Source organism: Taudactylus pleione, unplaced genomic scaffold (genome assembly GCF_031769625.1).
Source record: "Taudactylus pleione unplaced genomic scaffold, aTauple2 ptg000285l, whole genome shotgun sequence".
NCBI lineage: Eukaryota > Metazoa > Chordata > Amphibia > Anura > Myobatrachidae > Taudactylus > Taudactylus pleione.
Window position 1 is genome coordinate 2030001 of NW_028284687.1, and position 15667 is coordinate 2045667.

The following is a 15667-nucleotide window of genomic DNA, read 5'->3' on the forward strand; positions in this document are numbered from 1 at the left end:
TTTCTCTCCCGAGTTTCAAGTGAAGATGAGATTTCTCACCCGAGTTTCAAGTGAAGATGAGATTTCTCACCCGAGTTTCAAGTGAAGATGAGATTTCTCTCCCGAGTTTCAAGTGAAGATGAGATTTCTCACCCGAGTTTCAAGTGAAGATGAGATTTCTCTCCCGAGTTTCAAGTGAAGATGAGATTTCTCTCCCGAGTTTCAAGTCAAGATGAGATTTCTCTCCCGAGTTTCAAGTGAAGATGAGATTTCTCTCCCGAGTTTCAAGTGAAGATGAGATTTCTCACCCGAGTTTCAAGTGAAGATGAGATTTCTCTCCCGAGTTTCAAGTGAAGATGAGATTTCTCACCCGAGTTTCAAGTGAAGATGAAATTTCTCACCCGAGTTTCAAGTGAAGATGAGATTTCTCACCCGAGTTTCAAGTGAAGATGAGATTTCTCTCCCGAGTTTCAAGTGAAGATGAGATTTCTCACCCGAGATTGCAGTGTTTTCTCTCCCTGGAAATATCGCCTGAGCTAGCAGCCTGCACATATCAGTGATACATATCAGATAGATATGTGCAGGCTGCTTATATTTTAATTGTTAAAAAATGTTTTGTTGTGTTTTTTGATAAAAATTACGTGAGTTCCCCCCAAAAAACACTAACCAGCCCCGGACTAGGCAGCCTGTCCTGGTCCATAAAATTACGGGGTACAAAATGAATAGGGTACCCCCGTAAATTAGGTACCAGCACCAGGCAGGTGGGACAGGGCTGGTTGATATTGTCGGTGTGGTGTAAAATTAGAAAAATAAACATTGTCCTTACAGTCGAACTACAAGTGCCAGCAAGCCACCCCCGCATGCTGGTACTTAGAGAACCACAAGTACCAGCATGGGACCCACGTGGAGGAGCCGCTCATTGGCTAAGTCCACGTGGGTCCCAGACAATGAGCAGCCTCTAATGGAAGCCGCCGCTGATTGGCTGTCGGCCGGGAGACTGAAATCATTAGCAACACTGTTACAGTATGGTGATACATGCTGTTACAGTGTCTCCGCCCACAGAATTGGATATCTACGGAGAACGTCGCGGGACATAAGGGTGAGTGATGGCTTTATCTTTCAGGTTTGTCCCTCGGATACTTTACGGTGACAAGTGGACGCGAACATCTGGCAGCAGGTAAGTCAGTGTATGTATGTATGTGTGTAATAAAACTTTTATTTCACGGTGTGTGTTGTGTTTTTTTACTCATTTCTTTACAGGTGAACTACAGGTCCAAGCAGGCCCTTAATGCCCCGCATGCTGGTACTTGTGGTTTTCCAAGTACCAGCATGCGGGGAAGGCTTGCTGGCACCTGTAGTATGACTGGAATGACAATGTTGATTTTTCTAATTTTACACAACACCGACACTATCAACCTGCCACCCACCGCCCAGGGCCACCCCGGGATAGCCCCGGGCTATCAGCCTAGGCCAGGAGTGCCCTGGAGAGGGGTACCCCTAGTTTGGAGGGTTACTCAACTCCCCATAATTTTAGGGACCAGGACAGGCTGCCTAGTCCGGGGCTGGTTAGTGGTTTTTGGGGTGACCTCATGTAATTTAAAAAAAAAAGAAAATTAAAAAAAACCTGCATCTTTCTGCAAAACCCGCAGGATCAGGAGGTGAGTGTTTAAAACTTCAATTTTCTGGCGAGTTTGCAGAAATCTCGCCCGAGATTCTAATCTCGATTCTTGGTAAATTTGCGGACTGTATTTCTGACATGTTAAGAAGTACCGATGTTTGCTGAATGCGAGGTAAGGCGAGATTTTAAACTCGGGCGAGAAAACAGGTGCGAGAACCAAAAACCCGCCCGAGTTTGCCTTTAGTAAATTTGCGAGATGAAAAATATGCCTAAAAACAGGCGAGAATGCAATCTCGACCAAACTCGATTCTTAGTAAATTTACCCCTTACAGTCTATCTGGATTCACCTCATTCATCTCTGTCACTGATCTGGACATTCGTTTATTCCCACTCACTACAGTTCCCTCCTGCCACATATATTAGTTTATTACTGTACTTTATCTTATTGCTCATGTCTACCAACATTCACATTAAACAACCCACCTTTCAGTTTATACCTGTTCCAGTGTCTGCTCCTGTTACCACCCCAGGTCCACAACAAACACAGGGCCTGATTCAGAGCCGCTCGCAAGTGCATAGCGCTCGCAAGCAGGTCGATGGTGGCCCAGTGCACATGCGTGGTGTGCGCACTGCGTGTGCGCGAGCCCTGGAGCGAGCGCAAAAAGCATTCACTCTGGCACTCGCATCCAAAAGGGGCGGCTGTCGATGTTGATCGACAGCTCGCCCCGTTTGGAAGGCGGGGTGGGGGGGTGGCTGGGCAAACGGAGGCTTTCCTGCAGGAACGCCTGCCATTTGTGGGCGGCCCTACTGACATCACGAGTGATCTCAGTAGGTACACTTCCTGATCTATTAGAGCAGAAAGTCCACTGGGGCTTGTGGCAATGAGACCCTACCGCAAGTGTCTCATTGCAAGCCCGATGGTCGCGATGGTCATCACCTGGCCACTCGCAATAGCTGTGGGTGGTCACCCACAGCTATGGGAGCGGCCGGGAGGCCGCACAAAAAAAAAATGCCCTGATTCAGAGCGAGCGCTCTTTCAGAGCGTCCAGCTCTGAATCAGGCCCACAGTCCCTAACAGATATGAGATAGATAGATATGAGATAGATATGAGATAGATGGATAGACAGATATGAGATAGGTAGATAGATATATATGAGATAGATAGATAGATAGATAGATAGATAGATAGATAGATAGATAGATAGATAAGATAGATAAGATAGATAGATATGAGATAGATATTAGATAGAGAGATAGATATGAGATAAGTAGATAGAGAGATAGATATGATATAGATAGATAGAAAGATAGATAGATATTAGATAGATATGAGATAGATAGATAGATAGATAGATAGATAGATATGAGATATATAGATATTAGATAGATATGGGCAACATCAGATAGATATGAGATAGATAGATGGATAGATAGATAGATAGATAGATAGATAGATAGTTAGATATGAGATAGAATGATAGATATGAGATAGATAGATATTAGATAGATATGAGATAGATAGATATTAGATAGATATACTGTATATATATGGGATAGATAGATATTAGATAGATATGAGATATGTAGATAGATAGATAGATATATATATATAGGTATGAGAGATAGATAGATAGATAGATAGATAGATATACTGTAGATATATACATAGAGAAGGAGAGAGATATTTGCAGGATCAGGCAACGTCTCCTGGGGTAGACGGCAGCAGCCAGGGCCTTCATACAAGTATCTGCAGATAGTTTTATTTATGAGCATAAAACAAACAAGATCATAAATATAAATCCCAGCCCAGTGATTCCCAAACTCAGGCCTCAAGGCACACTAACAGTCCAGGCTATAGTGATATCTGTGGTTGAGCACAGATGCTTAAATAGAAATAACTGAGGTACTAATTATGTCATCTGGGCTATCCTTAAAACCTGGACTATTAGTGTGTCTTGAGGACCGTGGCTGGGAACGGCCTGCCCTAGCCTGTCCGGCCGTAACTAAACTAGCGGATTTTTCTCTAATCAGTGGAAGGTCTGAGGGTCCAAGCTACCATAAGTATGATCAGCACTTGTGCACAGCACTTATGTTTTATAAGCTGTAACAGAGTCTCTCAACAGGCCTCTGTTCCCCAGGCAGTGAGAGACTGACCCAAGAGACCTTCACATCCTATTCAGCAGGTCTCTGACTTGTTCCCCAGGCAGTGAGAGACTGACTAAAGAGAATGACACACCCTATGTTTGATTGAGAATTTAAAATGTTGCCATTTTAAGAACCATCTTATTCTCTCATTGCTCTCTTTATTTTAAGACGTCCATTTTAAAAGAGAATGATCAGTAATCAGCCTAATTTCTTTTCCCCAAAAGGTAGTACCTGAGTGTTTCTAATGCCCACTTTATTTGCTGATGTTTCTTTTTTCAATTGTGGCATAGTTTTTTTTGTCATGCACATTCAGTTTTCTACTTCAATAGATAAGAGGATTTTCTTCATCCTCTTTGAGACAGAACTCCTGTCCCTATATCCGATGCATCAGTTTGCATCAGATTCACATTTAAAGTCAGGTGTTCTCAAAACTGGTTGGATACCCAATTCTACCGTCAACTCCTGAAAAGCCTTTTCTGCTTTCATTTAACCATAACTTTCTGTTTGCCCTTGGTAAGGTCCATAAGTGGGACAGCAATGGTGGCAAACTTGAGTATAAATATTCTATAATACCCTGTGATTCCTAAGAAAGCTCTCATTTTTTCCTTATTTAGGGGTCGTGACCAATTCTGTATTGCCCCAAATTTATTTAGTTGGGGCTTCTATCAAACCTCTGCCTATGGTGTAACCAAGATAATTTACCTCTTCTATCCTCAAACAACACTTTTTTGGGTTGGCTGTCAATCCTGTCTCGAGAAGGCAACACTGTTTGTACCCTGGGTGAGACTGCTAATCAGGAGTATAGATGACTACAGAATACTGTCTGTGAGGCCTTAGAATATTATCCCTCATCCTCTGAAAGGTGGTGGATGCCCCATGTTACCCAAATGGCAACATCTTATATTGAAACAGACTCTCCGGTGCAGAAAAAACTGTCTTTTATTTTGCTTTGTCAACGGCACCTGCCAGTACCCTTGGGTTAAGTCTACAGTGGTTAAGTACTATGGTGTTCCCAGCCTGTCAATGAGTTCATCCACGTGTGGCATTGGGTAGGCAGCAAACTTAGACACAGGGGTATAAATACTAAAGTGAGAGTTTTTAGAAGTGGAGATGTTGCCCATAGCAACAAATCAGATTTAGCTATTTTCTTCTAGAAGGTGCTAGTTAAATGTCAAGTAGAATCTGATTGGTTACTATATGCAAAAACACTCACTTTAGTAAATATACCCCTAACTATTCAATTTACTGAAGTCATTGCCGCACAATGGGACTTGGCCACTCACTATGCGACTCTTCAGTTTCACCTAACTCCAACATTGTTTTAATTTCTATAGACACTGCCTCCAATTGGCCGTCTGATATTCTATAGGGTTTCAGGTTAACTTTAACCCCTGGTTCAGCGATTGTCATGTTTAATGACTGTTGTTTTTACAGGGATGTCAGAACCCAAATCTCTATTATTATTACTAAAAATTCATAAACCTCATGCTATTGAATAGTTGAGAGAATTTTGACTATTGTTACTTTGGGAACCAAAGATTACTGGTGGGACCTGGGTAGTTGATATTACTACTATATCCTTCTTAGATTTACATGGTAGATCTATTCTGTCTTTCTTTTCCCAGGCTGGTAGACTTTATAATAACTCTCAGCCACTTTTTCTATTATTTCAAATGGTCCTTGCCAATTTTCTAAAAATGTACTCTACCATGGGAAACAACGTACGTTTTCTTTCCCCAGGAACAAAGGTGCATACTTTGGCATTAAGGTTGTACACTCTTTGTTGTGCCTGTTCTGAGTACTCGCTCACTATTGGCACCACTGCAGCTATTTTTTCCTGCATCTGAGAGAGATGTTCAATGATAGTTTTATAAGGACTGAATTGCCCCTCCCATGCCTCTTGCCATGTCCAACAATCTTTTTGGGTGTCTACCATACAGCAAATCAAAAGGTGAGAAAGGTGAGAACACCATGTCATGGTTTGTGTAGTCAGATCCGATCCAAGCCTAATATCTTTAAACAGATCAGAGATCACTGAAAGGCACCCAGTCTGTCCCTGGAACCAATTCAGTGGAACTCAACCCCTAGCCCTGAACACAAGAGAAAGGGGCTGGAACCAGTGTCAGAATACTTGATACACAGTAAATCGGTAGCCTGCCTGGAATCCACTGAAGTGCAAAACTGATTATCAGAGCTGGGGGCCTGGAACCTACACCCTCAAAGAGGGATATAGATCCAGTACTCAGTCCCCAACACCTGGAATGATCACTATAGTGGAAACTGTTATCAAACCCCAACCTGGTAAGGACTTTCAGGACAACAACCACCATCAATGATCATACCGATGGTATGGAAAGTAGAGTCCCAGAGACAGGCTAGGAAATGTAATGCTGAGATAGGTAGTAGTCTCACTGACAAGCAAAATAGACTGAAGTGAAATACAGGAATAGTCTATTTCAGGCATGTCAAACACAAAATATCAACCGGCTTGAATATTCAAGGTCTAAAGGTGCCCATACATGGTGCGATTTGTAAACGATCTTATGCCGTATGCAATCTCCCTTGAACTCTCTCCGGCAGCTGAAGTGCATGATATGCAGCAAAAGCTGCACAATGTTCACACAATCTATCGTGCACAATATAATGATTTGCATATTCATTAGATCAAGTGCGAAATGACACAGATGCATGTTGCACGGACCAGGGAGATACATGATATATGCATCTGTGTCATTGACGCAGAACACGGATGGGTCAGTGAGATCTGTCTGTTCTGCTGTGGTTAAAAAAAAGATTCCTGTATAAAAAAAAGGAAAAAAATGGCATGCACTCCCCCCTAAAGAGCAACCAGCCCAGGGCTTTTAGTGACCATGTGTTGGTTGTGCTTAAATACAGGGGACAAATTACGTAGGGGTCCCTTGTTTTTAAGTACAACCAGCACCGGGCTAGTCAGAACCAGCCCTGGTTGCCAAATTACAGGGGACAAACAATGTAGGGGTCCCCCGTATTTTGCGCAACCAGCACTGGGCTCTGATCTGGTCCTGGTTCTGAAAATACAGGGGGAAAAAATCAGTAGGGTCCCTCTGTATTATCCAGAACCAGCACCAAACTTTTTCTAGTGGGGGCTAATGCCGCAGCCAGGGGAGCCCTTTCACTGGGTCCCCCAGAAGAAACATTAACTCTGACCGCTAGTCAGCCCAGGCCAGGGATGCCTGTGGAGCTGGGGACCCCCCCAATAAAGGGGTCCCCCTATCCAGGGCACCCCAAGCCTAGGCTGATAGCCTGGGCTATCCCCATCACCACTGGGCAGTGGGTATCGGGTTGAGTATGTAGTGTAGTGCATTTGAAAGTGTTGAAAATATTGTCTTTTGCTGTGAAACTGCAGGTCCCAACAAGCTTCCTCTGCATGCTGGTACTTGGAAATCCACAGGTACCATCATGCGGGCCATTACGGGCCCACTGGTACCTGTAGTTCCACAGCAAAATCAATATTAAAATAAATACAGGACACACACCGTACAATGTAATGTCTTATTAAAATACACATGCACACACATGTGCACACTATCTCACATACTCACCTATGTATCCCTGAAGCCCCCCACATCCTCTTTTCCATGTAGATAATCCATAGGGTACCTGTAAAAAAAATATCCATACTCACCTTCTCCTATGTGAAGTTCAGGTCCTCTTCAATCCAAAGTAGGCAAAATAAAAACACGAATTTCATGGACCCACAGACTTTAGTACCATCCTCTAAGGATTGTACTTCCCGAATGAGAGCTCAGCAGCGGGATTTCACTATGGAAACCCCGCTGCTGAAAGTTAATTAGCGGAAAGAGGCGAGCCTTCCGCCTCTCAGCCAATGAGCGGTTCTCACCATTGAATTCAATGGTGAGAACTGCAATGGTAACTTAAGGTTACTTCAACCTTATAGGACGGTACTAAAGTCTGTGGGTCCATGAAATTCATGTTTTTATTTTGCCAAGTCCGGGGATGCCTACTTTGGAACGAAGAGGACCTGAACTTCGCATAGGAGAAGGTGAGTATGTGGGTCGCAAGAAAAAAAAAAGTACTTACTGACTATGGGGGCCCCATAGCAAAATTTCCTCGGGGCCCCCATAGGTCTACCTATACAGTGCCCCTGTAGTTGTGCCCATTATGTAATACCCCCTGTAGTAGTGCCCCTTATGCAGTGCCCCCTGTATTAGAGCCCCTTATGCAGTGCCCCCAGTAATGCCCCTAGTAGTGCCCATTATGTTGTTCCCCTAGTAGTGCCCCTTATGCAGTGCCCCCAGTAATGCCCCTAGTAGTGCCTCTTATGCAGAGCCCCCAGTAATGTCCCTTATGCAGAGCCTCCCAGTAATTCCCCTTATGTAGAGCCCCCAGTAATACCTCTTATTTTGTGCCCCCAGTAATGCCCCTTATGCAGAGCCCCCAGTAATGCCCCTTTATGCAGAGCCCCCAATAATGCCCTTAGTAGTGCCCCCAGTAATGCCCCTTATGCAGAGTCTCCAGTAATGCCCCTAATGTTGTGCCCCCAGTAATGCCCCCTCCCAGTATAGAACAGGCCCCACTCACCTGTCTGTGCAGTACTTACCTTTCTTCACACTGGTTGCTGGACACCGCTCCAGTCTACGCCTTCAGCACTCCCACATAGATGCTGCTGGTGACTGGATCTAACTAGATCCACACCAGCAAGCGCAGGCTCCTCTCATCACAGGTAGACACTGATGCATGACATCACCTGCGCACTGCGTCATTGGGAACGCTGGCCGCTGATGTGATCAGAGGCTTCTTTAACAGATCTAACACCGTTCTTCTATATTCCTTAGAAGCTATCAACTGTTGATATCTTCTCCTTTCTTGGACACTTGATACAAAAGATCTTGACATGCTGCCATGTGAGGGTATGATAACCTACAATCAGAGTCTACGGGGTTTCCAACAATCACTTTTACATTCTCTCTAGCCTTTACCAGAGTAGGGTCTTTTTACTGTTTGGAGGCAAAAATATTTATTCTTACTTCCAGATCAGCAGGTACAGGTGCTCCCCACTGCTGCTCTCATCGCTCTCTGACTCCCCAATCATGCTCAAAAAAGGACCACTTCAGACTCTGGGAACATCAAAAAGGTCTGGATTATATACCTCTGTAACAAATTGGGTTTCCCAAAGCTTACAGAAGTGTGGAAAAAAATTTCTCTCCAATATAGCATCATACATCAAATGAGGAACTAATCCCAGTGACTACAATGGGACCACACCACATTTATGTGTTCACTTCAGCAATAACAATACTGAGTATCCCCGTGTATACAGGTTACTTCAACAGTTTTGCCCTGACGTTACGAAGTGTTCATTAACTCGGCTTTAACAAGACTAACGAGGCTACAAGAATCTAAGAGAGCCTCTACCCATTTGCCTTCTACTGTGATTATACACATTTGTTTATCTGGCTCAGCTTGTCAGTCTGCAGTGCATGCAAGCTGAACAAAGCAAAATTCTCAGCAATTCACATAAGCAGTATCACATTGCGCAGGCTTAGAGGTAAGAGGACAATTAGCAGCAATATGGGGAAAGCCACCTCATCTGAAACATCTGATCCTATTTTTATCAAGTCTTTTACGAGGTGGGAACCTTCTTGGCACAGATGGCCAATCTCCAGGTTCCAAGCCTACAGCCTGTGTATTTTTAACTTCATTCCACTGCCTATCACCTTTTTCTCCTGGAAGTCTTACCAAGAGTCACTGGAGATCACCAAAGCAACTAAAAAAATTTGAAATTGAAATTAATGACTCTTCATTTTTTTATAAATGAAAAACCACAATATTTGCAGTATGCTCATTGTGGGGCCTCACGGCATATGGGTAGAGTCTCGGAGTGAGCATTTTGTGTTGTCATGTTTTGTCATGATCTTAATGTTTATTATCGAAGAGAGCTTTAGCAGGCTTTCCCAGCATTCTCAGCTCTCTGACTATACCAAATTATGCAACTACATTGACTTCTTTCTTCGAACTGTGTCAAAATGATGACTTTGCAAGGACCCTGCTGTACTGTGAGCTGCCAAAATATTACACATGGAATGCTTCTCGAAAAGTTTTTATGCGCAGAAAACTGGGAGTCGCTGTAGATGGTCATCCTGGTATCAGAGCAACAGAATCTTTTGGCCGTGTTTACACTGTACATCTGACAAATTTTGAATGCTTCTATTTCTGAAGCTTGCTGTACACCATTACAGGTCCTACTTCCTTCGAAGACCTTAGGACTGTTGATGGGGAAGTTTGTCACATTTTTCGTGAGGCCTGCCTAAGGAGAGGTTGGTTGGAGGATGATGTGTAAACAAACATTCTTAAAATCCCGGGAACTACCGGGTACTCCAGCTAGTATATAGTAAAATCAAATTATTCAAACCTGTGCTTTTATATATCCAGTAACTAGTTCAACCTTAAACGATGGGCACACCTTTATAACCCACTCATAGTGAACATAAACAGGAAAAAAAGTAAACCAGCACTTATTCGTGTGTATATAGAGAGATTACACACAGGATATTCTAAACCCATTCTTGTTTGTATATTTCACTTTGGGGGACGAGTGACCGAAACTTACATTGACCTTTTCTCTCGAATGCATATAAAGATATATTTCCTTTCTTCTCTCTTTGTCCACACCCACAGCATAAATAAAATCAAAGAGCGTCTATTAGAACATGTCCATAATATAAAAAAGGGATATGATCTCCATAGTGTCTCCCTGCATTTTAAACAAAAACAAAAACTAAAAATATGGAAGAACTAGCTAGACTAAAAATGAGAACTATCTATGAATTACAGACCCTGACCCCAAACGGGTTAAATATGGATTTTGAATCCAAATGGTTTATGTGATTCTGTGCTGCCATGATTTTTTTTTTAATTATGTCTCTATTTCTCCTTTTCCACCTCGCCCATTTGTTTTGAGATGTGTTAGTAAATTAATTAGTTTTTTAGATGTGATATACAGTACTTATTTACATATTTCTCTATATGATATATGGATATATAGAAATGCATACTTTATTACTTTTTTCTATTTATGATTGTATGTATCAATATAATATTATATATAAATGTTGATACACCTATTTATTAATTTTTATGTTTTTATACATAATGTAGTTTAGATACTGCATACTAGTATAATATAGTTGCTAATACAGATTTTAGGTACCTGCTGGCCAGGTCTTAGGTATGGATGTGATTGGAGAAAATAGATCACGTGACTCTGGGTGGCCGGCAATATAATTCGGATCAGAGAGAAAGATGGCATCCATACATACATTAGACGGATACATCCTCCTGAGTTGCTGATAAAAGAAACTGCTACAGGCACTCGAGACAGAATATAAAGTATCTTTCTTTTGAGAGTGCAGTGGAAAACGTGATTCCTGAATTGCTACTATATCAGCTTTCTGATGGGCAAAATATTTTAAGGCGTCTTTTATATGGAGAATTAAGACCTTTGGCATTAATACTTAAAAATGTAACCATAAAGAAGGAACTGGAAGGTATGTTGTGAAGAGTTAGGAATCAACCTTACATTGTGAGATATACTCTGTATGATGAGCAATTGTGTAGCAAAAATAAAACAAAACAGGAAAAAAAAGGGGAAACAAATATCAAAATGGGGAAATAACCAGAAATAGCATCCATAAAGGAACAAGAGCTTCTGTCACTAGGGTAACGTGACAGAAAAGTTAAGGGTAATGGAGGGCGGGCCCAATCAGGGAACCCACCATCTATCCCAATCTGCAAATCATTACATTTAATTATATATCAACAAAATAGTTATGATATATAAAAACAGAGCAAAACTTAATCTCATATATAATATATTGTAACCACTAAGAGAGGAAACAAAAAAAAAGAATAAACACATCCTAAAGAGGTAATCTAGTTAACTTATTAACTAACTACCACCGACTCCTGTTGTTAACCACATCTGACTGTTAATAAGGTAGCCTAATACACTGTTATTTTGGAACAACATGTAGTAAGAGGACAGGAGCCATATAAAAAGTTGCAATCAAAAAGATATAATCTAGAGCAGTTATTCCCAACCTCGGTCCTCAAGGCACACTGACAGTCCTGGTTTTAGTGATATCCATGGTTGAGCACAGATGAATAAATCAAAATAATTGAGATACTAATTAAATCACCTGTGCTCAAGTATGGCTATCTTTAAAACCTGGACTGTTAGTGTGCCTTGAGGACTGTGGTTGGGAATCCCTGATCTAGAGAGATGTACTGTGTCTCATGAAAATGTAGGTCATGGAGAGACACAAAACATGTTAGTAGAAACACAGTTATGGGACTACAGTATATGTAAGATAGTCTAAAAGTGTGAACAGATACAGTAAATAGCCAACATCTTAGCATCAGATGGGACGTATAAGAAGACAACAAAAATCAACTGCTATTAACACATGTCGAATGGAAAGAGGACAATCTAGACTTCTGTATATAGAAGGATTATCAAATATAAGAAACATTTTACCAAACGAGTTCAACCTGGAGCAGTCGACCACTCCTGGGGGACCAGTTTAGAAGAAGTATTAGAAGGACTGTCAACAGAAATGCCCCAGTTTGTAAGGATAAATGGACCTTCTTCTGGTGAATGTATGACTATGTAGGTACCATTTATCGACACTATCAATTTAGTCTGGGAGCCCCATCTGTATTGAATATTTATTTTCCGTAATGACGTTGTGATCGGGTTAAAGAGACGTCTTTTTGCAAGAGTCGCTGGGGATACATCTGGAAATAACTGAAGATTGTCCAGGTATCCAACTGTAGTAGAGGAGGGTAAAGTAACGCTAAGGATGCGCTTCTTAATGTGAAAGTAGTGGACCCTGAGAAGAGTGTACCTGGGAGCCTGGGATGGATCTTGTTTGGAGTTTGGAAGTCTGTGAATCCTGTCTATAAGTAGATCCGATGGAGAAGCTGCGGGTAGGAGTTTCTGAAATACATACGTAGCGTAATCATATAGCTCTGCATTTGTGACAGAATCTGGAATACCTCTTATTTTAATGTAGTTATGTCTGGAGCGATCTTCCAGATCGGAGACTTTATCTCTGAAAGAGGTCAAATCTTCCTGAAGGGCATCATGCGCCAAAATCAGGTAATTACGAGAAGCTACCATTTCTTCCATTTTGGTTTCCAAGTGGTCTGTACAGTCTCCAATCTCACAGATATCAGACTGCAATGCGTGAATATTGGCCTTGAGGTCCAAGGTTATTTCTGTCTTAAATAAAGATAGCATAGTATGGATAGAACATAGAGTAACAGGGCCATCTAAAACGTCCATGTCTTCCTGGGAAGATGAAACAGGACTTCAGACTTGTTTAGATGAGGTATTAGAAGTTGAAGTGGATTCGGGAGATAACTGTTGGGGTCAATCTTTACCGGAAGTAGCGGAAGTACTGAAGAAATGCACAGGTGGAGCAGATTTGGGTGCCTTCATTTTTTTTGGAACCATAATGAAATTATTTAAAACAGGTGTCACTGGAGGTAAAATTTAGAGAGTCCTTGCAGGAATGGAGACAGTGGTAGTATTTCAGAAAGTGGTTGGATTTGAAGTCGTGATTACATTGAGACGAAGCACTCAAAGCGACATTTTCAGCAGAGATAGAGGAGTGTCAGAGCCAGTTCCAACAAGCAAACCATAGTGTACTTCGGCTCACATAATTACTGTACTAACATACAAGATCTACTGGAGGTCAGCGTTACAGCATAAATGGAAAAATTAATATAGAGGAGTAAGGGAATAAAGTAGGAAAATCAGTAAAAATATCTACTGTATGTTGAAATGAGAGATATGTTATAAAACGTACAGTGAGCCAGCAGAACGAGTGACTTTGAAATCCAAGATAGCAATGTACACACGGGAGGTTACTGATGTTTCAGTGCATTCTGGTGAGTAATAGTGCTGCTTGAAGGATTGATTAAAGTAGTTCTGGACTCTGAATAGTAGTACTCAGTAATGAAGACACAGTAACCAGGATGTAGTACTAGTTATCAGGCACCTCACACCTAGTGAGGAAATCCAAAATGGTGCCTGTTATGACTCTGTTGCGCACATCAGCCCTCACAGCTATTATGGGGGAGCCGGAGACAGACCATAGACCCCGGTCCAGCCATCAGGTCACTTACCGCGGGTTCTATATGTATATGTTGCGTGATCCCGGGAGGGGTGCAGGGAATAGAAACAGGGGATCCAGGAGCCGGGATCAAAGATGGTGGGTGTGCAAAAGTGATTAGCAGGTACCTGTTATCAGAGGCACCAGCTCATACATGTCTACTCTCCTGAGAGTCACGGGAAGCTCCTGATTTTTCAGGGAACTCCCCACACCCTGAAAGAGAAGGCTTATCTCCCGCATCCCGCCCACTTCTAAGCGAATCGCGGGCTTTCCAGAAAATGGGGTGGGGCCTAATGACAGCTGAAGCCTGGTTCCGACCCCCAAAGCCAAGATGACCGGGCTGCTCTTGGAAAACTTTAATGAAAAGTCAGCAAGTATGCACCAGCTTGGGGGGTGTTGTCCCTCAGCTAGATTGGAAGCCAGGCCCTACACAGCTGCAGCATTGCAGGCAGATTGGTGGACTTCCAAAGCGTCCAACGGAGCCCCGCTGAACTTCCGGTCCCGAGCCTCAGTCCCTGGCTTCAGCAGCGGTACCAGGCCGCAACGGTAAAGAGTGTCCGGTATATCCGGGGGTTTGCTCTTGCAGAGCAGGTGCCACAATACTTGGAGAGTAAATCCCCATCTAAAATAAGTCAGGGGAGCCCACTTTGAGGCAGTCAGGAGCTATATTAAGGGCGAGCTCCCGGCAGCACATCCTCTCGGTCTTAAAGGCAAGCCACGCCCCCTATGTGGATATTACTTTGACACGTTCCATCTACCTAAACATTGTTGCAGACCAAGTACAGCCCTTATCTCAATCCGATCGAGCATCTGTGGGATGTGCTGGAAAAACACGTCCAAGCTATGGAGGTCAAGAGTGGTATATATACTGTATACTTTATAAAATATCCCGTTGTGACAAAATAGTTCTACGTGGAGATGATGCAGAGTGACACAGATACAGAATGTGCTGTTTAATTTGAAGTATTTTGTTAATGAATAGGCTGGCTAAACAGTTGAACATTAATGACTGTCACTGTAGTTTATTTTGGAAATAAGAAACGTGTTGTACAGTGACTTGTACTGGCAGGTAGTGCTTAATGCTTCCTCAGGACATGTCTTCTCACTGTTTTCTGTGCTGGACCCTGAAGTGGCTGGTCAGGTAGGTCCTGTTGAAGTTCTTTGAATAGATCGTCATTGTACAAGTCAATTCCAGGTATAACATGACTCCCCTGTTAGATGTTCTATTGTATCTTTATCACTCACAGTATATATTGGATGATCACCACTTCATCAACTGTCTGCGTCCAGCCAGGTCTCATAAATGGATATATAAAGAGATATCTCCGTAGTGCAGTATAAAACATTTATAAAACACCACCCAAAAAGACATACATACATCTATATCTTATCTGCTTCTACGGATGTGGAAGCAATTTCAGAGTCTAAAGAGAATTGATACAGGGCCTGATTTATTACAACTGCGATTGCAATAGTGATTACGCACGCAGTCTCACTACGATAGTATGCTAATCCATTGCGATCACTATGCCGACACAGCACAACATAAGGACGCCCCCCTTACACACATCCGTAATGTTTAGCAAGATTGGGAAACCATTGGTAACAGTGAGTACCATCGCAGCCTCACACACACTTACACAGGCTCTGACCTTACTCAGGAATTGTTAACCTTATCGCATGCAATGACTTCTAGAGCTGCGTAGGGCATCCCAGTGGCTAATTTATGCATATTCCTGCAACGGCG